The sequence below is a fragment of the Dipodomys merriami genome, unplaced genomic scaffold, assembly GCF_024711535.1.
Source record: "Dipodomys merriami isolate MVZ:Mamm:240054 unplaced genomic scaffold, mDipMer1.0.p SCAF_248, whole genome shotgun sequence".
NCBI lineage: Eukaryota > Metazoa > Chordata > Mammalia > Rodentia > Heteromyidae > Dipodomys > Dipodomys merriami.
In genome coordinates this window covers 1,107,266-1,127,861 of record NW_027203915.1, presented here as the reverse complement: position 1 = coordinate 1,127,861, position 20,596 = coordinate 1,107,266, and the positions used below count along the sequence as shown (strand labels likewise).

The 20,596-nt window shown below is 36.4% G+C and overlaps 1 pseudogene; it reads right to left on the bottom strand.

Moving 5' to 3' along the window:
• Positions 1 to 7,862: 7,862 nt before the first annotated feature.
• LOC138836073 (U6 spliceosomal RNA) lies at positions 7,863 to 7,962 on the bottom strand (annotated as a pseudogene).
• Between the last annotated feature and the right edge of the window lie 12,634 nt (positions 7,963 to 20,596).

Here is a 20,596-nt window from a genome sequence, read left to right as displayed (position 1 = left end):
CTCTCTCTGCTTTCATCCTATCCAAACTATTTCCTGCTTTGAGATTAGGACTTAGTTAACTCTCCCTGTGCTTTCCAACATCACTCTATTCCTATTTTTTACCCACATCTCTTCCTAAACCTAATAATTTCTGCTTTACCAAATTCCTTGCGGTTCTTAGTGTATTAATATATAGTTGTTTGATGTTGAATAGATGTATTTGTTGAACTAGATTGTATCTGCAGACTATTGACTGTGCAAATACAGACGTTGATTGATGCTTCCCTTAAGATAGTGTTCTAGCAGGAAACTGGTGTTATTTTCATCCCAAATAGGCAGAGTAAGCCGGAAAAACACAAGAAAAATGGCAAGTTCGGTATCTCAACTCCACTCATGATAATCAGGGACAGAAGAGGTAATGAATAATCCAGAAGAGAGTTCCCAAATAGCTCTACAAACACTGCTGGCAAACATGATAAATGAAAAGATTGAAAACATACAATGGACTTTGTATGAGTTTGATAGGGAGAGACAGGAGGCAAACAAATGTCAATGGAAGCAAACAAAAGGTCAATGCAAGAAAAGATTGACAACCCACAAAGGACACTGTTTGAGCGTGATAGGGAGAGAGAAGAGGCAATCCAAAGGTTTATACAGGAAAATCATGAGGGTGAGGAAGTTACTCAAAAACTGATACAGGATTTGCATGAGCAGCTTGAGAATACTCAAAGAGAAAGGCAGGAATGGCCTTATCAGGCTGAGAACACTCACAGAAAACTACGGGAATGGCATGAATGGGAGGAAGCTAAGCAAAGAGTAATACAGGAATTGAGAGAGCAGGATGAGTATACACAAAGATCACTAAAGGCATTTATGGGATCCATTAACAAAGAACTGAAAGAAATCAGGGAGACCACAAAGGGAATGATGAACCGAACCCAACTGAGGAATGGAAGTCCACGGAAACGATAATGAACCAACTAAGGGATTTGAGTATAAACACTGAACACCAAATTAAGGAAGTAAAGAAGTTCATACAAGATCTAAAACAAAGTTTCAAAAAAGATTTGAAGCCAAAAAGCTGACCAATTAGAAGGAAAAGAAATAAAAAAAAAAACAAAGAAGGAAGTCTTGATAGCAGGTTAAATCATGCAGAAGGTTGAATCTCGGGGAGTGAAGACAGCCTAGATATTATAGAGAAAGAAAATACAACCATCCAAGACAAGTCCAAGAAATATGATAGATCTATCCAACACATGGAAGACACCATCAGAAGGCCTAATGTAAGGATAATGGGTGTTGAGGAGCACCTAGAAACGGAAGTTAATGGTTGGGAAATTTGTGTAACAGGATCCTAGCAGAAAACTTCCCAAACATACAAAAAGATAGGCTTATTCAGATACAAGAAGCTTTTAGAACTCTAAATAGACCAGATCAGAATAGGACATCCCACCGTCTCATTATAATCCACACAGGATCAATTCAAACAAAGGAAATGGTCCTTAACGATGTCAAGGAGAAAAGATTAATCACCTATAAAGGGAAACCAAGTAGAATCGACTCAGATTTCTCAGCAGAGACAATCAAAGCAAGAAGAGCCTGGAATGATGTATACCATGCCCTAAAAACAAACAACTATCAACCAAGAATACTGTTCCCAGCTAAGGCCAAATAAAAATCTCCCATAGCAAGGAATAATTGAAACAATACTTCTCCACCAAGCCAGTCCTACAAAAGATTCTTAAAGATGTCCTACACATAGAAAACCAAAAAGACCACAATAAAGGCCAATAAACAGCACCCAAACTGAGAATCCAAGAACCATAGGAAGAACCCAGTTTTTGCATCCTGCAAGAAGGTGGAAAACATGGCAGGAACTCCCAAATACCTCTCAGTCCTATCTCTCAACATTAACGGACTTAACTCTCCAATTAAGGGACATAGACTGTCTTGTTGGATTAAAAAACAAGATCCTTCTATGTCCTGCCTTCAGGAGTCACGTCTTGCCCTTAAAAACAAACACATTTTCAATATTAAATGCAGGAACAAAATCTACCAAGCAAACGGCCCCCTTAAATAGGCAGGATTTGCAATCCTAATATCAGATAAAATAGATTTCAAATTAAAATTTGTGAGAAGAGATAAAGAATATCTACATACTAATTAAGGGATTTTTTTTCCTTCAGGAGGATACTACAATTCTAAATATCTATTCGCCAAACAACGGAGCACCCAAATTTATCCAAGATACACTACTTTCCCTCAAATCCCACAAATATCCAAAGACATTAAGTGTTGGGTATTTTAAAACACCACTCTCCCCAATAGATAGATCAACTCGGAAAAAAACTCAAGAAAGAAACCACAGATCTAAATAACTGCATAGATCAACTAGATTTAACAGACATCTGCCGAATATTTCAATCAGCATCATAAGAATACACGTTTTTCTCAGCAGAACATGGAACAATTTCTAAAATAGACCACATTTTAGGCCACAAAGCAAACTTGTCCAAATTCAGAAACATTGTACTTATACCTTGCATTCTCTCTGACCACAAGGGAATAAAATTAGAACTCAACACTAAAATCCAACAAAGAAAGTATGGTCACACATGGAGGCTGAACAACACACTGCTTCATCAAGAGTGGGTCAAGGAAGATACTAGAAAAGAAATTCAAATGTTCATGCTATTCAACAAAAATGAGCACACAAATTACCAGCTCCTCTGGGACACAGCAAAGGCAGTACTCAGAGGAAAGTTTATAGCCTCAACAAATTGGAGAGTTCTGAAACCAACAATTTAATGAGACATCAGAACCTCCATGAAAAAGAGCAGCAAGATAAACCCCAATCCAGTAAACAGAAAGAAATAATTAAAATTAAATCAGAATTAAATGAATTAGAATCCAAAAAAACTATAGAAAGAATCAACAAAACTAAGAGTTGGTTGTTCGAAAAACTTAACAAAATTGACAGACTTTTATCAAATCTTATCAGCAAAAGAAGACAAGAAACCCAAATAAATAAACTCAGAGATTTGAATGGAAACATCACCACAAAAACAACCAAGATTCAGAAAATTATGAGGGAATACTTCTCAAATCTTTATGATAATAAGTTTGGGAACTTGGCATTAATGGACCTTTTCCTAGCAAATATTGACATGCCAAAACTAAACCAAGATTAGTTAAACCATCTTAACAGGCTCCTCTCAAGCATTGAAATAGAAACAGCAATGAGAGACCTCCCAGGTAATAAAAGTCCAGGACCAGATGGGTTTACAGTGGAATTCTACAAGGCCTTCAAAACAGAGCTCACAAAAATACTCCTCCAACTCTTCAATAAAATTGAAAGATAAAGTTCACTACCAAACACCTTCTATGAAGCCATCATAACCCTCAACACCAAACCAGGCAAGGACTCATCAAAGAAAGAGGACTATAGACCCATATCTTTGATGAACATTGATGAAAAACTTCTCAACAAAATTTTGGCCAATCGACTTCAACAATTCATGCAAAAAACCATACACCATGTTCAGACAGGATTCATTTCAGGAATGCAAAGCTGGTTCAAAATATGCAAATCAATTAATATTATTCATCACATCAACAGCAGCAAAGATAAGAACCACATGGTTATCTCAATAGATGCAGAAAAAGCATTCGTCAAGATGAAACATCCCTTTAAGATGAAGGTTTTGGAAAAATTGGGAATCCATGGAACATTCCTCAATACAATAAAGGCTGTATATGACAAACCTGCAGCCAGCATTATAATTAATATTTAAAAACTAAAGCCATTTCCTCTTAACTCAGGAACAAGACAAGGATACAAGGATGTCCACTCTCTCTACTTCTTTTCAACATATTATTAGAATGCCTAGCTACAGCAATAAGGAAAGATACAGACATAAAGGTGATCCAAATAGGGAAAGAAGAAATAAACCTCTCCCACTTTGCAGATGATATGATCTTGTATTTAAAGAATCCCACAGACTCCATTCTCAATTTACTCAAGCTGATTCAAAACTTTGGCAAAGTAGCAGGAAATAAAATTCAACCCCCAAAATCAATGGCTTTTCTGTATGCCAACAATGAGAAAAGTGTGGCTGAAATTAGGAAAGTAACTCCATTTGTAATAGCCCCAGAAAAAATAAAACACCTAGCAATTAACTTAACCAAGGAAGTGAAGGACCTCTATGATGAAAACTTTAAAAGCTTGAAAAAGGAAATCAAACCAGAACTTTGAAAATGGTCAAAACTTCCATGCTCCTGGATTGGAAAGATTAACATCGTGAAAATGGCAATAATTCCCAAGGCTATCTACAAATTCAATGCGATACCTATCAAAATTCCAACCTCATTCTTCAAGGAAATAGAAGAGGCAATCCAAAAATTCATATGGAACAACAAAAGACCCCGAATAGCAAAAACGCTCCTCAACAGAAAGAACAGTACTGGAGAAATATCAATACCAAATTTCAAACTCTACTATAAAGCTATAGTAATCAAAACAGCTTGGTTCTGGCACAAGAACAGACCTCAGGACCAATGGAATAGAATTGAAATCCCAGAAAAGAACCTACCCACCTATAGCCATCTAATCTTTCAAAAGGGAGCTAAAAAATCAGAATAGAAGAAAGACAGCCTCTTCACTAAATGGAGCTTGCAAAATTGGTTAACTACTTGTAGAAAACTAATGCTAGATCCTTATCTATCACCCTGCACCAGAATCAACTCCAAATGGATCAAAGACCTCGGATTCAAAGCAGACACTCTGAAAACATTACAGGATGGAATATGAGAAAACCTAGGTCTCTTTGGTGCAGGCCAACATTTTCTTAATAGAGACCCAGAAACACAAGAAATCAAAGAAAGATTGAACAAATGGGATTACATGAAGTTGCAGAGCTTCTGCATGGCAAAGGACATAGCTAGCAAGATCAATAGAAAGCCTAGGGATTGGGAGAAGATCTTTACTATCTGTACAACGGACAAGGGTCTCCTATCTAAAATATACTTGGAACTCAAAAAATTAAATCCCCCAACAGCAAATCCTCAAAGAAACAACTGCCCAATACATAAGTGGGATAAAGACTTAAAGAGAAACTTCTCTGAAGAAGAAAGATGGATAGCCAATAGACACATGAAGAAATGCTCAACCTCCCTAGCAATAAAAGAAATGCAAATCAAAACGACATTGTGATACCACCTCACCCCAGTTAGAATGGCAAAAATCAAGAACTCTAATAACAACAGATGCTGTAGGGGGTGTGGACAGAAGGGAACCATACTTAATTGTTTGTGGGAGTGTAAACTTGTTCAACCACTTTCGAAAGTAGTATGGAGGTTCCTGAAAAGACCACATAGAGCTCCCTTATGATCCAGCAATCCCACTTTTGGGCATTTACCCAAATGTTTACAAACAAGACCAAACTAAAGCTACCAGCACAACTATGTTTATTGCAGCATTATTTACCATAGCTAAGATATGGAGCCAACCCAGATGCCCCTCAGTAGATGACTGGATCAAGAAAATATGATATATATACACAATGGAATTCTATGCCTCCGTCAGAAAGAATGACATTGCCCCATTTGTTAGGAAATGGAAAGGCTTGGAAAAGCTTATATTAAGTGAAGTATTCCAAGCCCAAACAAATACAGTTTCCCATAGGTTCCATGGTTTCTCTTATTTGCAATAACTAGTATATGTATGAGTCAACAGAAAAGGTCAGATCAGGTGAAGTTAGGTAAATGAACCCTAAGATACGTATTTAATTTTTTTCTTTCATGCATTTGTTTCCTACGTATTTATAAGATTATTTCTTTGTTGCTTTGTATGTCCCTCCCTCATAGGATAACCCCTGCTTTCACTGTTTTTGATGTTGGTATAATTTGTGGAGGGGGAGGGGAAAAACAAGTCATTTAAATAAGGATACAAGTGGACCCGTTGTCAAAATGATAAGTACATGTTGTCACGTTGAAAATGAACTTTACAACTTTGGTGCGGAGTGGGGAGGATTCAGTGGGGGTCTAGGTGAGGCTGGGAAGTGATGGGAAAGGTAAACAAAGGAGGAGGCTAAAATGCTTGATAAGAAATGTACTCACTATCTTGCCCATGTAATTTTAACCACTCTGTAGAGTATTTTCACAATAAAAAAACAAAAAACAAAAAACAAAAAAAAACAAAAAAACAAGGTATTTAAGTAGTCAAGCAAAGGACTTCTATTTTACTACTGGATTATACATTTTTTTCTAATGTTGAGTACCAATAAATAATGGATGTATTAGAAATCTCTTAAAGCTCATATATTGAATAGTGACTTCTCTTACACTATATCATTGTATTTCTCAAATCATATTACGTAGTTTCCTATTTTCTCATTCCTAGAATAATCTGCACATGAAGACATCACTGGTCCTAATTTTCAGTCTGTGCATTTGAATACAAAGGAAAGTCTTTCCTCTGCTCTCTATCAATTACCTACTCTCCAGTTAGAATAATTTAAAATAGTAAAAATCAAAAAAGAGAAAATAAATCATGGTGAAAACACATGCAGGAAATTCACCAGATTTTTCTGACCAGTTCAACCAATGTGAACTATTGGGGAAATACATGGACACCTCATTCCCACTGGTACTCAAAGTCTCTGGTTAGGCAATTCTGATGAAGACAATCAAGTAGATGAAAACGTGAGGAATGGTATCAATTGCAAGAAAATAATGGAGAAGAATGCAAGCAAATTTCTTCTTTGGGCTTACTGCAGTGCGGAGATTCCTTTTCAAAAAGGCCTCTCATATGAATACCAGGGATGAGGATAAGTATACTCCTCTTCATCGGGAAGCCTAGAGTGGACATGTAGACATTGTCCATGAGTTGGCAGCTCAAGGCAGATATTCATGCAATAACTGTGAATGGCTTGGCACCCCTGCATAGTACTTTTATGTGGATTAATACCAGAATGGATTCTTTCTTACTTCATCATGATGCAGATACCAATCCCCAAACTAAAGGCCTCTTGATCCCCTTGCATCTTGCTGCTGGGAAGAGAAATAGCAAAGATATGCTGTCTCTTCTTCTGTTGAACCATTTTTTCAAACCGGGTCTGAAGAATAACTTGGAAGAAACTGCATTTGATATTGCTAAAAGGATAAGTATGTATCACTACCTCTTTGAAGTTGTGGAAGGGTGTACAAATTATTCTCCTACGTAGTAATGGTTAAGTTTCTTAAATTTCAAAAGTGCCATTCCATCCTTTGTGTCCCTACAAATATTTTCATAATAAAAAGCAACAGCAATATCTTAATTTAAAAATTCATGGATTCCATGGTATTCTTCCACGTGAATTGCCTCACTTTGATGTCAAAATGTATTCAAGAGTTGTTTGTATGCATCTATAATGATTTCTGAAGAGTTTGTGTGTTTTTTTTTAATTTTAACTTATCTGTTGAAATGAATAGTATAGAAACTAAAGTTATTCCTGGTGCTTGTCTGAAAAAAAGTATATCTAGGTTTGTATAAAGTCCATAATCTATTTCATTATTTTCTAGATATAATACTTTGAAGTCTACATTTTTTATAATATATAGGTTCATTAATAAATGTGTCCTTTCAGATTACATTCCATATAGAAAAAGTTAAGATTCCTTTTTTCCTAGGTCCTTACAGGATTTTATTTCTTTGGAATAAGATGACAATGTTATCTAATTTCAAGTTTTGTAAAGGTTATGCTATGTAAGGGCCTTTCTAAAATGAAGATTTAATACACTTATGTCAAACTAACCTTTAATTCTATGAATTACATGTATTCTTACACTTGTATTTTTGTAATAAACTTTTTCATAACTTTTTCATTTCTTGCATTTGAAGAATGAAAAATATGGAATATTTCACGAATTTTTGTATCATCCTTCTGCAAGTGCCATGTTAATCTCTGTATTGTTGTCACTTGGGTAGACCTGCTGCTGAAGCATGTAGTATCCTTTAAATTTAAGTAGTTAATGATGCAACCTTTATACAGGCATATATCCTTGGTTGCCTATTTGTAAAAAGGAATCCTTATTGTTCCTAAAATGTTATTGATCTTATTTCTCTAAATTTCTGTGTATAGTGGCAAAAACTTATATTGTTTGGTTGATTGCTCACATTTGCAATTTTTGTCAATGACTATTTTGTCGTTTTCATTTTTAATTTGATCATATTTTGAAGCCTTTATAGCTAAGTCCAAAGGTGATGGCATTTCAAGTACTTACTTATCAACTGAGTTACCTTTGTGGAGCTAATGGATTCAAAGTAAGCCTTGCTTAAGAGCTACTTCTAAAATTCTGCAGCTTAAAATTTCGCAAAGAAGTCTCACTGATACAAATGTCTTCCTGACCCTTTACCCTTCTTCCATGTAGGAACAGACCAACAAGAATATCTTACCCTGACAGCATAGATTGTCTGACTGGACAAAACTATTCTTAGTTACAAGGGTTCATAGAGAGATTAACAGATCAGACTGAAATGTTCAGAATAGAAGGTATTTTTATCAAAATATAATTGTTTATTATACTTATCATTTCAAAGTAGCTAAAGTCAGGAAGATGAAAAAATTATTCATATGCATGATTAGCTAATATCCTGGTCTGTCTACCATCCAAACAGGCAGGAACTTACAGTACTGACTTTCTATCACCAAATATTTCCATAGCTCCTGGAGAAGTCCATAGGTTTCTCCTCGATATTAGTCCTTAAATTAATAATGTTTTAATCACAGTGTTTCCTCTTGCCTCCAGGTTTACAAATGGTAAAGTTTTAGGTCTAACTCTACCAAAAACTGAGGTAGAGATAATGTAATATTACTTTAAAACAGAGTTGCATTTGATACCCTAACCACAACAGAACAATGCATAACAATTTCCTATATTATTAATACTTATATATTTTATATTTCTACCTGCTGATCTTAAATTTCTAGAATTACGAGAATTAATTGATAATTTGACAAATAAATTGAAATTTATTCCCATAAATAAATTGGAATATAAATAATTAGGTTTAGAATATATATTAGAATATAAAAAGTATCAAAGCAATGTCTTAGTTATAAACTTGTGATACCTTTACGTGTTCTAGGTCTTCTGAATTCACATAGTAAAAAAAAAACCAGTATTGTTTTCTCTAATCTATAAGATATTTTACACTGCTGCTGTGTTTATTGTGTTAACTCGCTGGACCCAAAGTGTTTTTCTCCATATTTCTGAAGCATTCTTACTGATTATACCCAAATTTTGCTGATATGATGTGTAAAAGCTATTATTCTTCTGTAGTACCCACGGGTCTGAGGTTACCAGGTCCCAGTTATCTGCATCATCAGATAACAAGGGCAAGACTTCTGACCTTGGCCCATGCAACATGCTAACGGAAAGTAATTGAAAAGACCCATCTCAATTTCTAATTTCCTACAATATTTCAGGGCCCTAAATCCTTGTAGGAATTAGTAGTAAGCAATTGTGAAATGTAAGGCAACTTAAAATGAAAGATGAGATCACAAAATATGAGAGAAAGTACTATAGTTCAAACTTTCAATTTACAGATGACCAGATGACAAGCCTATATGAGTAAACAAAATCACAAATGTCACAAATTATTTTTATACCAATGATAACCTACATTTAATCTTCTGAAAGTATATTCCTTTTCAAACAAACTTTTAAAAATCTTATTCACCAAAATAACACTTGACAAGTAGATAATAGTGACTTTAATTTTTTTCAAGTGTAGGAATCAAGTTACAATAGAGATGATTTATTTACCCAGCATAAATACCAAGGAAGTTCAACCATTGATTAAAATGTAGAAATAGTATCTCCCACCATTTGCGTTTTTCAGTAGGTGCCTTCCAGAAATGTGTTAAATCGACCAGCCTTCCATGATTCAAATCCAAATATTAGCTAATAAATTAAATTTCATCACATAGGAAGGTACATTTTAAAGTCACTAATAGTTGCCTTATCATGTGTTGCCTTATCATAAGTTTTCCCTATCTGTCTAACATAGTAAGGAATATGACTTTAAGTCTTGCATATGGGTACTCATTAGAGAGGTGACAAACATAAAATCTGTCTTCTATTTCTATCATATTCCTCTACAGTAGTAAATATTAGTTTTCTTCTTTTTCCAAAACTTATAGGTAGTAGAAAATATCATCCCATGTAAAATAAAATAATCACACACCATTGTACAAAGCCATTTATAAAAACTGGTAGTTAGCTATAAATTCTAAGCGATTTTTAAACTTTCTTGTTGAAGATTAATCTTCTAAAAAGATGAGAATAAAACCATGTCTAGGTGCTTCACGTCTCCAGTCTTGCAAATTGTTATTGCATTTCAAGTATATGCAGGATTGAAACTCCATGGAATCTATATAAACCTTTCAAATTACTAACAGACAGTTTAACAGAATGACTATCAGGAAGTCGAAAGCAGAAAAGAATAATAATAAAGACATAAAATGAACGAAAAATGGAAAAGGGGCAAGTACAGCTAGAATACTCAATGTACACATGTAATAAAGGAAGTGGTAAATCTGAAATAAATTTTGGAGAAAGGGTTGGTTCAGATTGATAGAAGGAGAGACTCTGATCCAGGAGCATTTGACAATTAGATGGACATATTTAATTGTAACACACTTGCACAACCTTTTGAAATTCAGTTAAAAACACAACTACAAACAAAAACACACAAAAATCACAACCAAACAGCAATATCTATAGTGTATATGTATGACCTCACAAAATTTTAAGCAGTTAATGAAGGGCAGTCTTTGGAAAAGCAAACAAAGCTGTTCAAAGAATGCAGTTTGGGGTAGGGGAGAATTTTGAACAGATATAAATAGACTGTCAAAGGTTATAAATCATCTACATGTACTGCAAATATTTTCTTCTGTGAGTATTCTTTGTCTGAACTGGTTACTCCACTCCTCAGCCACACTTGAAAGCTTGTGAAGATAGAATGGAAGAAACAAGATCAAGAACCCATTACACTACTGGAGAGAAAACAGTCCTCTATGGTTTCTCTCATCTCTCTTAACTACTCTTTTCTCATACTTTTAATAAAGTCAAGTGATTTTGAATTATATCTTTCCTTCTTTTTCAGAGAATTATTGTTTGGTAATTAAATGTCAATTCACAAATTTTGATGTCTTTTTTTTAAAGAACTTTGAATTTAAATTCCATTGCAACCTTGTTTCACACAGTGAGAGTACATTTCCTGGGTAAGGACAATTCTCGAGGGAACGTAAATGATTTACTTCAAGGTTTGTGATGTTTGTTTGTTTAGTGTGAAAATGAGCCATATTCACCCACATTGCTCCCTCTCAGCTAGGTCTCCATGGATTTCTTTGCATGAAAGCCCATTTTCTCATTCAATTTTAAATTTTCTTGATAGGCTAAGTTGTTAAAAAGTTTGAACAATTAAAATTTACCTGTCAGAGTTCCGGGAAGATGGCGGAGGAGAAGCTGGAATCTGAACAAGCTCTCGGATAGAAAGCAATTTTAGAGTTCTACTGAACAGTCCTAAGCCAGAGAATCACACCAAGTGTGCCATCACAGGACAGAGAGTTAGACAAGAGAGGGGAAGCCAAGGAAACACAGCAGATGCCGCTATGGCGGCAGGGTCGCGGCGGCGACTACCGCTGCCGGGTCATACCTGAGACACAGAGAGTCCGGGACGAAGGAGCCAGACGCAGCGGACGAGCAGATTCTACTCAACACCAACAAGAACCGACAAGGAGCGGAAATCTTCATCCTGCTGTTTGCAGACCAGAGACGAACCAGGATCCAAGACTCGGCGTGAGTACAAGCCTGACATCCTCACTCCTTCTCAGGAAGCAGAGGAGTGAAGGCCACCCCTCCCCCCCCCCAGCACCGGTGATCTCCATCTTGGATACCGACAAAGCTTGGAGGAGCTGCTAGCTCCAGCTCAGGCCTTGGAATAAAACGAGTCATTTAGCAGGTCACAAGAACTTAACGGCGAAGTGACCTGCCAGACTCAGCACCATCCAGGGAAAAGTCACCCAGCTCAGGCGCCAAACCATTGGAGTGCCTTGCCTCACTGGGTAACCAGAGCCAGAGGCTGCCCCTCCCTCTAGCAGCCACCACAATCAATTGAAAAACAGAAACCCTGGGAATGGCTCCAGGCTGGGCGCTGTGAGCTTTATCACAAAATAGCCCCAGGGAAAAGCTACTGTTTGTTGAAAGGCCTCAACTGTACCCAGAACCTAGCCCCATCACCACACCCCCCTCTTTTGTGACTCTCAAAGCAGATCACCCTCCCAGAAAACTAACCAGGGAGGGGGATCTCAAAATCTTGGGCAAAGCAGAGCATTTTTCTGCCTCTTCCAACCAACCGACTTAAGAAACCAATCAAGCCACAGGACCTCAAGCTGACCAGAGACTCCAACAAGAGACTGGTTAGAGACAAAAGGGAGATACAGGATTCTTCCCAATCCTCCCCCCCCAAAAAAAAAAAAATAAAAGACTTTTTTTTCTTTTTTCTTTTTTTTTCTTCTTCTTCTTTTCTTTTTTTGCTTGTTTTTTGTTTTTTGCTACCTTATATATATTTTTTTTTCCCTTCGAAAACTTTTATTAATCTTTAATTTTTGCCTCTTCTGAAAAAATAATTGTTTTCCAGTAACTTTTTTTTTCTCATCTTATAATTTTTATTTTAGGAATATGTGAATGAGCGTTTTCCTTTCTTTTCTTGTCTTCTTTCTCTTTTTCTTTCTTTCTTAATTATCTTTTTGTTTTTTGTCTAGCTCTACTGAACTTCTGATCTTTTCTTCTCCCTTTCCCACCCTTAAAGTTTTTCACATCTCCTCTATGTCCCTCCCCTTCTCGGAACATATTCACATTCCTCTCTAAATAGACAGTCTTTTAACTTCTATAATAACACTAATTTTTACGTTTCTATTTTTTTTCTGGTCTCTCTCTCTCTCTACTTGCATCCCACCCAACCCATTTCCTGCATTGTGATTAGGACATAGTTAACTCTCCCTGTGCCTCCCCACACCAATCTATTCCTATTTTTTACCCACATCTCTCCCTAATCTTAATAATTTCTGGTTTTCCAAATTCTTTTCTGCGGTTCGAAGTACTTTACCATATAGTTGTTTGATGTTGAATAGATGTATCTGTTGAACTAGATTGTATCTGTAGACTATTGATTGTACAAACGCAAACTTTGGTTGATGGTTGCATTAAGATAGTGTTCTAGCATAAAACTGGTGCAATCTTCATTTCAAATGGGCCGAGTAATCCGGAAAAACACAAGAAAAATGGCAAATTCGGGTATCTCAATTCCCAATCTTGATAATCAGGGATTAGAACAGATAAACAATAATCCAGAGGAGAGTTCCCAAATAGCTCTACAAACACTAATAGCAAACATGATAAATGAGAAGTTTGACAATGTACAAAGGACTCTGTATGAGCGTGATAGGGAGAGAGAGGAGGCATCCCAGAAGTTTATACAGGAATATCATAAGCGTGAGGAAGCTACTCAAAAACTGATACAGGATTTGCGTAAACAACTTGAGAATGCTCAAAGAGAAAGGGAGGAATGGCGTGAGCGGCAGAGAACACTCAAAGAGAACTGCAGGATTCCCACGAACGGGAAGAAAGAGAACTGCAGGAATCCCACAGACGGGAAGAAGCTAATCAAAGAGTAATTCAGGAATTGAGAGACCAGGTAGAGAATACACAAACATCACTAAAGGCATTCATGCAATCCATTAACAAAGAGCTGAAGGTAGTCAGGGAGACCACAAAGGGAATGCTGAATGGAACCCAACAGAAGAAATGGGAGTCCAAAGAAACCATAACCAATCAACTAAGTGATTTGAGAACAAACACTGAACACCAAATTAAGGAAGTAAAGAAATTCATACAAGACCTAAAACAGAGCTTCAACAAAGAACTTGAAGCCATCAAAGCTGACCAATTAGAAGGAAAAGAGATAAAAAACAAAGTAGAGATTCTTGACAGTAGGTTAGACCATGCAGAAGATCGAATCTCAGGGATTGAAGACAGCCTAGATATTATAGAGAAAGAACATACAACCATCCAAGACAAGTCCAAGAAATATGATAGGTCTATCCAACACCTGGAAGACACCATCAGAAGGCCCAATATATGGATAATGGGTGTAGAGGAGCACCTAGAAACAGAAGTTAATGGTCTAGGAAATTTGTTTAACAGGATCCTAGCAGAGAACTTCCCAAACATACAAAAAGATAGGCCTATTCAGATACAAGAAGCTTTTAGAACCCCAAATAGACCAGACCAGAATAGGACATCCCACCGTCACATTATAATCCACACAGGATCAACCCAGACCAAGGAAAAGATCCTTAAAGCTGTCAGGGAGAAAAGGGTAATCACCTACAAAGGGACACCAATTAGACTTACCTCAGATTTCTCAGCAGAGACAATCAAAGAAAGAAGAGCCTGGAATGACGTATGCCATGCCCTAAAAACAAATAATTATCAACCAAGAATACTGTACCCAGCTAAACTCTCCTTCATAACTGAAGGCCAAATAAAAACCTTCCATAGCAAAGAAAAATTGAAACAATATATCTCCACAAAACCAGCCCTACAAAAGATTCTTAAAGATGTCCTACACATAGAAAACCAACAAGACTGCAACAAAGGCCAAGAAACTGCACCCAAACTGAGAATCCAAGAACCTTAGGAAGAACCCAGTTTTTGCAGCCCCCAAGAAGGTGGATAACATGGCAGGAACTCCCAAATACCTCTCAGTACTATCTCTTAACGTTAACGGACTGAACTCTCCAATTAAGTGACATAGACTGTCTAGTTGGATTAAAAAACAAGACCCTTCTATCTGCTGCCTGCAGGAGTCATATCTTGCCCGTAAAAACAAACACATCTTCAATGTTAAAGGCTGGAACACAATCTAACAAGCAAATGGCCCTCATAAACAGGCGGGAGTTGCAATCCTAATATCAGAAAAAATAGAATTCAAACTAAAATTCGTGAGAAAAGATAAAGAAGGTCGCTACATACTAATTAAAGGATCTCTCCTTCAGGAGGAAATTACAATTCTAAATATCTATTTGCCAAACAATGGAGCACCCAAATTTATCAAAGAAACACTACTTTCCCTCAAATCACATATAGATCCAAAGACATTTATTGTTGGGGATTTTAACACGCCACTCTCCCCACTAGATAGATCAACTCGGCAAAAACTCAACAGAGAAACCGCAGATCTAAACAGCTGCATAGATTAACTAGACTTAACAGACATTTACCGAACATTTCACCCAGCAGCATCAGAATAAACGTTCTTCTCAGCAGCACATGGAACGTTTTCTAAAATAGACCACATTTTAGGCCACAAAGCAAACTTGTCTAAATTCAGAAACATTGAAATTATACCTTGCATTCTCTCTGACGACAAGGGAATAAAATTAGAACTCAACACCAAAAGCCACCAAAGAAAGTCCGGTATCACATGGAGGCTGAACAACACACTGCTGAATCATGAGGGGGTCATGGAAGAGATTAGAAAGGAAATTCAAATGTTCATGCTATTCAACAAAAATGAACACACAAATTACCAGCTCCTCTGGGACACAGCAAAGGCAGTACTCAGAGGCAAGTTTATAGCTCTGAGCTCCTACATCAACAAATTGGAGAGATCGGAAACTAGCAATTTAATGACACATCTAAACCTCCTTGAAAAAGAGCAGCAAGATAAACCCCAATCCAGTAGACGGAAAGAAATAATCAAAATTAAATCAGAATTAAATGAATTAGAATCCAAAAAAACTATAGAAAGAATCAACAAAACAAAGAGTTGGTTCTTCGAAAAACTTAACAAAATTGACAGACCCTTAGCAAATCTACTCAGAAAAAGGAGAGAACACACCCAAATTAATAAACTCAGAGATGAGAATGGAAACATCACCACAGAAACAACCAAGATTCAGAACATTATAAGGGAATACTTCTCAAAACTTTAGGCTAATAAGTTCGAGAACTTGACAGAAATGGACCTTTTCCTAGCAAATATTGACATGCCAAAACTAAAACAAGATGAGTTACACCAGCTTAACAGGCCCATATCAAGCTTTGAAATAGAAACAGCAATAAGAGACCTCCCAGCTAAGAAAAGTCCAGGACCAGATGGTTTTGCAGCGGAATTTTACAAGGCCTTCAAAGCAGAGCTCACACCAATACTCCTCCAACTCTTCAATGAAATTGAAAGAGAAAGCTCACTACCGAACACATTCTATGAAGCCATCATAACCTTCATCCCAAAACCAGGCAAGGACTTATCAAAGAAAGAGAACTATAGACCCATTTCTTTAATGAACATTGATGCAAAACTTCTCAACAAAATTTTGGCCAATCGACTTCAACAATTCATCCAAAAAATCATACACCATGATCAAACAGGATTCATTTCAGGGATGCAAAGCTGGTTCAATATACGCAAATCAATTAATAGTATTCATCACATCAACAGGAGCAAGAATAAGAACCACATGGTTATCTCAATAGATGCAGAAAAAGCATTTGACAAGATCCAACACCCCTTTATGATGAAGGTTCTGGAAAAATTAGGAATCCATGGAACATTCCTCAATACAATAAAGGCTGTATATGACAAACCTACAGCCAGCATTATACTCAATGGTGAAAAACTAAAGCCATTTATTCTTAACTCAGGAACGAGACAAGGATGCCCACTCTCTTCCCTTCTCTTCAATCTAGTATTAGAATGCCTAGCTACAGCAATAAGACAAGATGCAGACATAAAGGGGATCCAAATAGGGAAAGAAGAAATAAAACTCTCCCTCTTTGCAGATGACATGATCTTGTATTTAAAGAATCCCATGGACTCCACTCCCAAATTACTCAAGCTGATTCAAAACTTTGCCAAAGTAGCAGGTTATAAAATTAACCCCCCAAAATCAATGGCTTTTCTATATGCCAACAATGAGAAAAGTGTGGCTGAAATTAGGAAAGCAACTCCATTTGTAATAGCCCAACAAAAAATAAAATACCTAGGAATTAACTTAACCAAAGAAGTGAAGGACCTCTATGATGAAAACTTTAAAATCTTGAAAAAGGAAATCAACACAGAACTTAAAAAATGGCAAAACCTCCCATGCTCCTGGATTGGCAAGATTAACATCGCGAAAATGGCAATACTTCCCAAGGCTATCTACAAATTCAACGCGATACCTATCAAAATTCCACCCTCATTCTTCAAGAAATAGAGGAGGCAATCCAAAAATTCATATGGAACAACAAAAGACCCTGAATAGCAAAAACACACCTCAACGGAAAGAACACTGCTGGAGGAATATCAATACCAAATTTCAAACTCTACTATAAAGCCATAGTAATAAATACAGCTTGGTCCTGGCACAAGAACAGACCTCAGGACCAATGGAATAGAAATGAAAACCCAGAAATGAACCTACAGACCTATAGCCATCTAAACTTCGATAAGGAAGCTAAAACAATAGAATGGAAGAAAGACAGCCTCTTCAGTAAATGGTGCTGGCAAAATTGGTTAACTACATGTAGAAAACTAAAGCTAGATCCTTATATATCACCCTGCACCAGAATCAACTCCAAATCGATCAAAGACCTTGAACTCAAAGCAGACACTCTGAAAACATTACAGGATGGAATAGGAGAAACCTTAGGTCTCCTTGGCTCAGGCCGAAATTTTCTGAATAGAGACCCGGAAGCACAACAAATCAAAGAAAGGTTGGACAAATGGGATTGCATACGGTTGCAGAGCTTCTGCAGGGCAAATGACATAGCTAACATGATCAATAGAAAGCCCACCGATTGGGAGAAGATCTTTACTAGCCATAAAACGGACAAGGGTCTCATATCTAAAATATACTTGGAACTCAAAAAATTAAACCACCCAACAACAAATCCTCAAAGAAACAACTGCCCAATAAATAAGTGGGCGAAAGACTTAAAGAGAAGCTTCTCTGAAGAAGAAAGAAGGATGGCCAATAGACACATGAAGAAATGTTCAACATCCCTAGCCATAAAAGACATGCAAATCAAAACAACATTGAGATATCACCTCACTCCAGTTAGAACAGCAAAAATCAAGAACTCTAACAACAACAGATGCTGGAGGGGATGTGGACAGAAAGGAACCTTACTTTATTGTTGGTGGGAATGTAAACTTGTTCAACCACTTTGGAAAGCATTATGGAGGTTCCTCAAAAGACTTCACATAGATCTCCCCTATGATCCAGCAATCCCACTTTTGGGCATTTACCCAAATGTTTACAAACAAGACCACACTAAAGCTACCATCACAACTATGTTTATTGCAGCATTATTTACCATAGCTAAGATATGGAACCAACCCAGATGCCCCTCAGTAGATGAATGGATCAAGAAAATGTGGTATATATACACAATGGAATTCTATGCCTCCATCAGAAAGAATGACATTTCCCCATTTGTTAGGAAATGGAAAGGCTTGGAAAAAATTATATTAAGTGAAGTAAGCCAGGCCCAAAGAAGCATAGGTCCCATGGTTTCCCTTATTTGCAATATCTCGTATAGGTATGAGTCCAGCAGAAAAGGTCAGATAATGTGATGTTAGGAAAATGAACCCTTAAATATGTATTTTAATGTTTTCGTTTCTTTCATGCATATGTTTCTAACGCATTTATAAGATTATTTCTTTGTTGCTTTGTATGTCCCTCCCCCACAGTGTAACCCCCGCTTTCACTATATTTGATGTCACTATAACATGTGGAGGAGATGGGGGCAAACAAGTCGTTTAAGGATTCAGGTGGACCTGTTGCAACAATGAGAAGTACAAAATGTCATGTCAAAACCAGCTTTACAATGTCGGTGGAGGGGGGAGGGGGGAGGCTGGGAAGGGAGGTGAAGGGTAAACAAAGGAGGAGGCTGCAATGCTTGGTAAGAAATGTATGCATTATCCTGCCCATGTAATTGTAGCCCCTCTTTACAGTATGTTCTCAAATAAAATAAAATAATATTAAAAAAATTTACCTGTCATAAAATTTAAAACTCTTTTGAAATTCCTTTATCAGTATCGTGAATTCACTAATCCTAATTCCACCTTTACCATCAAAAACAGTTAACATGTGTTTTCATCATATATTGTCCATGAAACTATTATTTTCCAGTGGCTTTGTTATGCGTATATATGACCATATAAGCTGATGCTGAGCAAAATGAACTCCAAGATATGGAGAGATATTTATTTGTGGTTGTTTTTGATGTACTATGTGATTTCTATTTTCTTTGAGATTTTCCCCTATGGATTATCCCCTGCTGTGTTTGATTTTGGTACCCTGTGTATTGTGTATACATTTACATTAATTAGGGAAAGGAGCAGGAGCAACAAAATGACGAGACAAATGACAAAGGTCAAACCAATGCAATAGCAATACTCACAAGACAATAAGTTGGAAATGTACATTACAACTTGTGAGAGATTTTGGGGTGAAGGAAAAATTGTGAGAAAAATTAGAGAGGGGAAAACAAGTTTGAAAAGTTATGTATTCACTACCTTACAATAGCTGTAACCCCACTTCACATCATTTTCACATTAAAATTAAATTTAAAAAATAAGCTGATGAAATAAAATTGTACTGTTTTGGTATTGTAAATATTATTTTTTATGTAGTAACTTTTTTAAAATCAGTATTATTTGGCATCTAATTTGAATTATTTACCTCTTCTTTATCAGAGGGTAATCAACTTGAATGATATCCAACTAGACAATTTTTTCACAATATACTTGCCAATATTTTGAAAATAGAATAAATTTAGTACTTTCTTATACTAAAACAGAAAACAGTTTAATTCTATGGAAACCCATAACTTTTAAAAGTAAATAAGTTGTTAAGAGGATAGAATGTATGTGTTCTTCAAAATTCCTATGATTAATAACTACTCATTTTCAAATTCTGAACATTCCATACCTGAGAGATTCAAAATATACCTGTTTGCATGTTATGTAATTCTGCAATAGATGCATTTTCCAATGGGGTGTTACAGACTGAGAAGTGAACAAAAAAAGAGCCACATTCTAGTATAGGATAAAACTATGAAGTATGTTATAATTAATTCGTCAAGAGTAGCAGTTGTTTCTCAGTTTAAGCTATTATTTCTATGACCATCAATCACAAGATTTATGCCATAAAGTCATCCTACACCAACAGTTTCCAACTTATAGGGTGCACCTCAAAATTCCCTTAATTCACATTAACAATAGCTAATCTCCATTGTGAAAATACACTGCAACTCTGATAATGTGATGCCCTCCGTGTTCTGGAAAGAACACCACAATAAACTGGGTTGCATCATTTTTCCTCCACTGGTATTCTTGCAAATATTATTTATATTTATACTTTTTTAACAATTATACTTAATCAGGATACTAAGGTTGGAAGATTACATTTCAAAGCCCACTGAACTAGGCCCTGAGAGGAGACTCCAGCTGGGACAGCTTCTTTACAGGTTTTGTTTTTGTTTTAGGGATTATGGAAAAAAAACAAAATCCTTGGCTCCA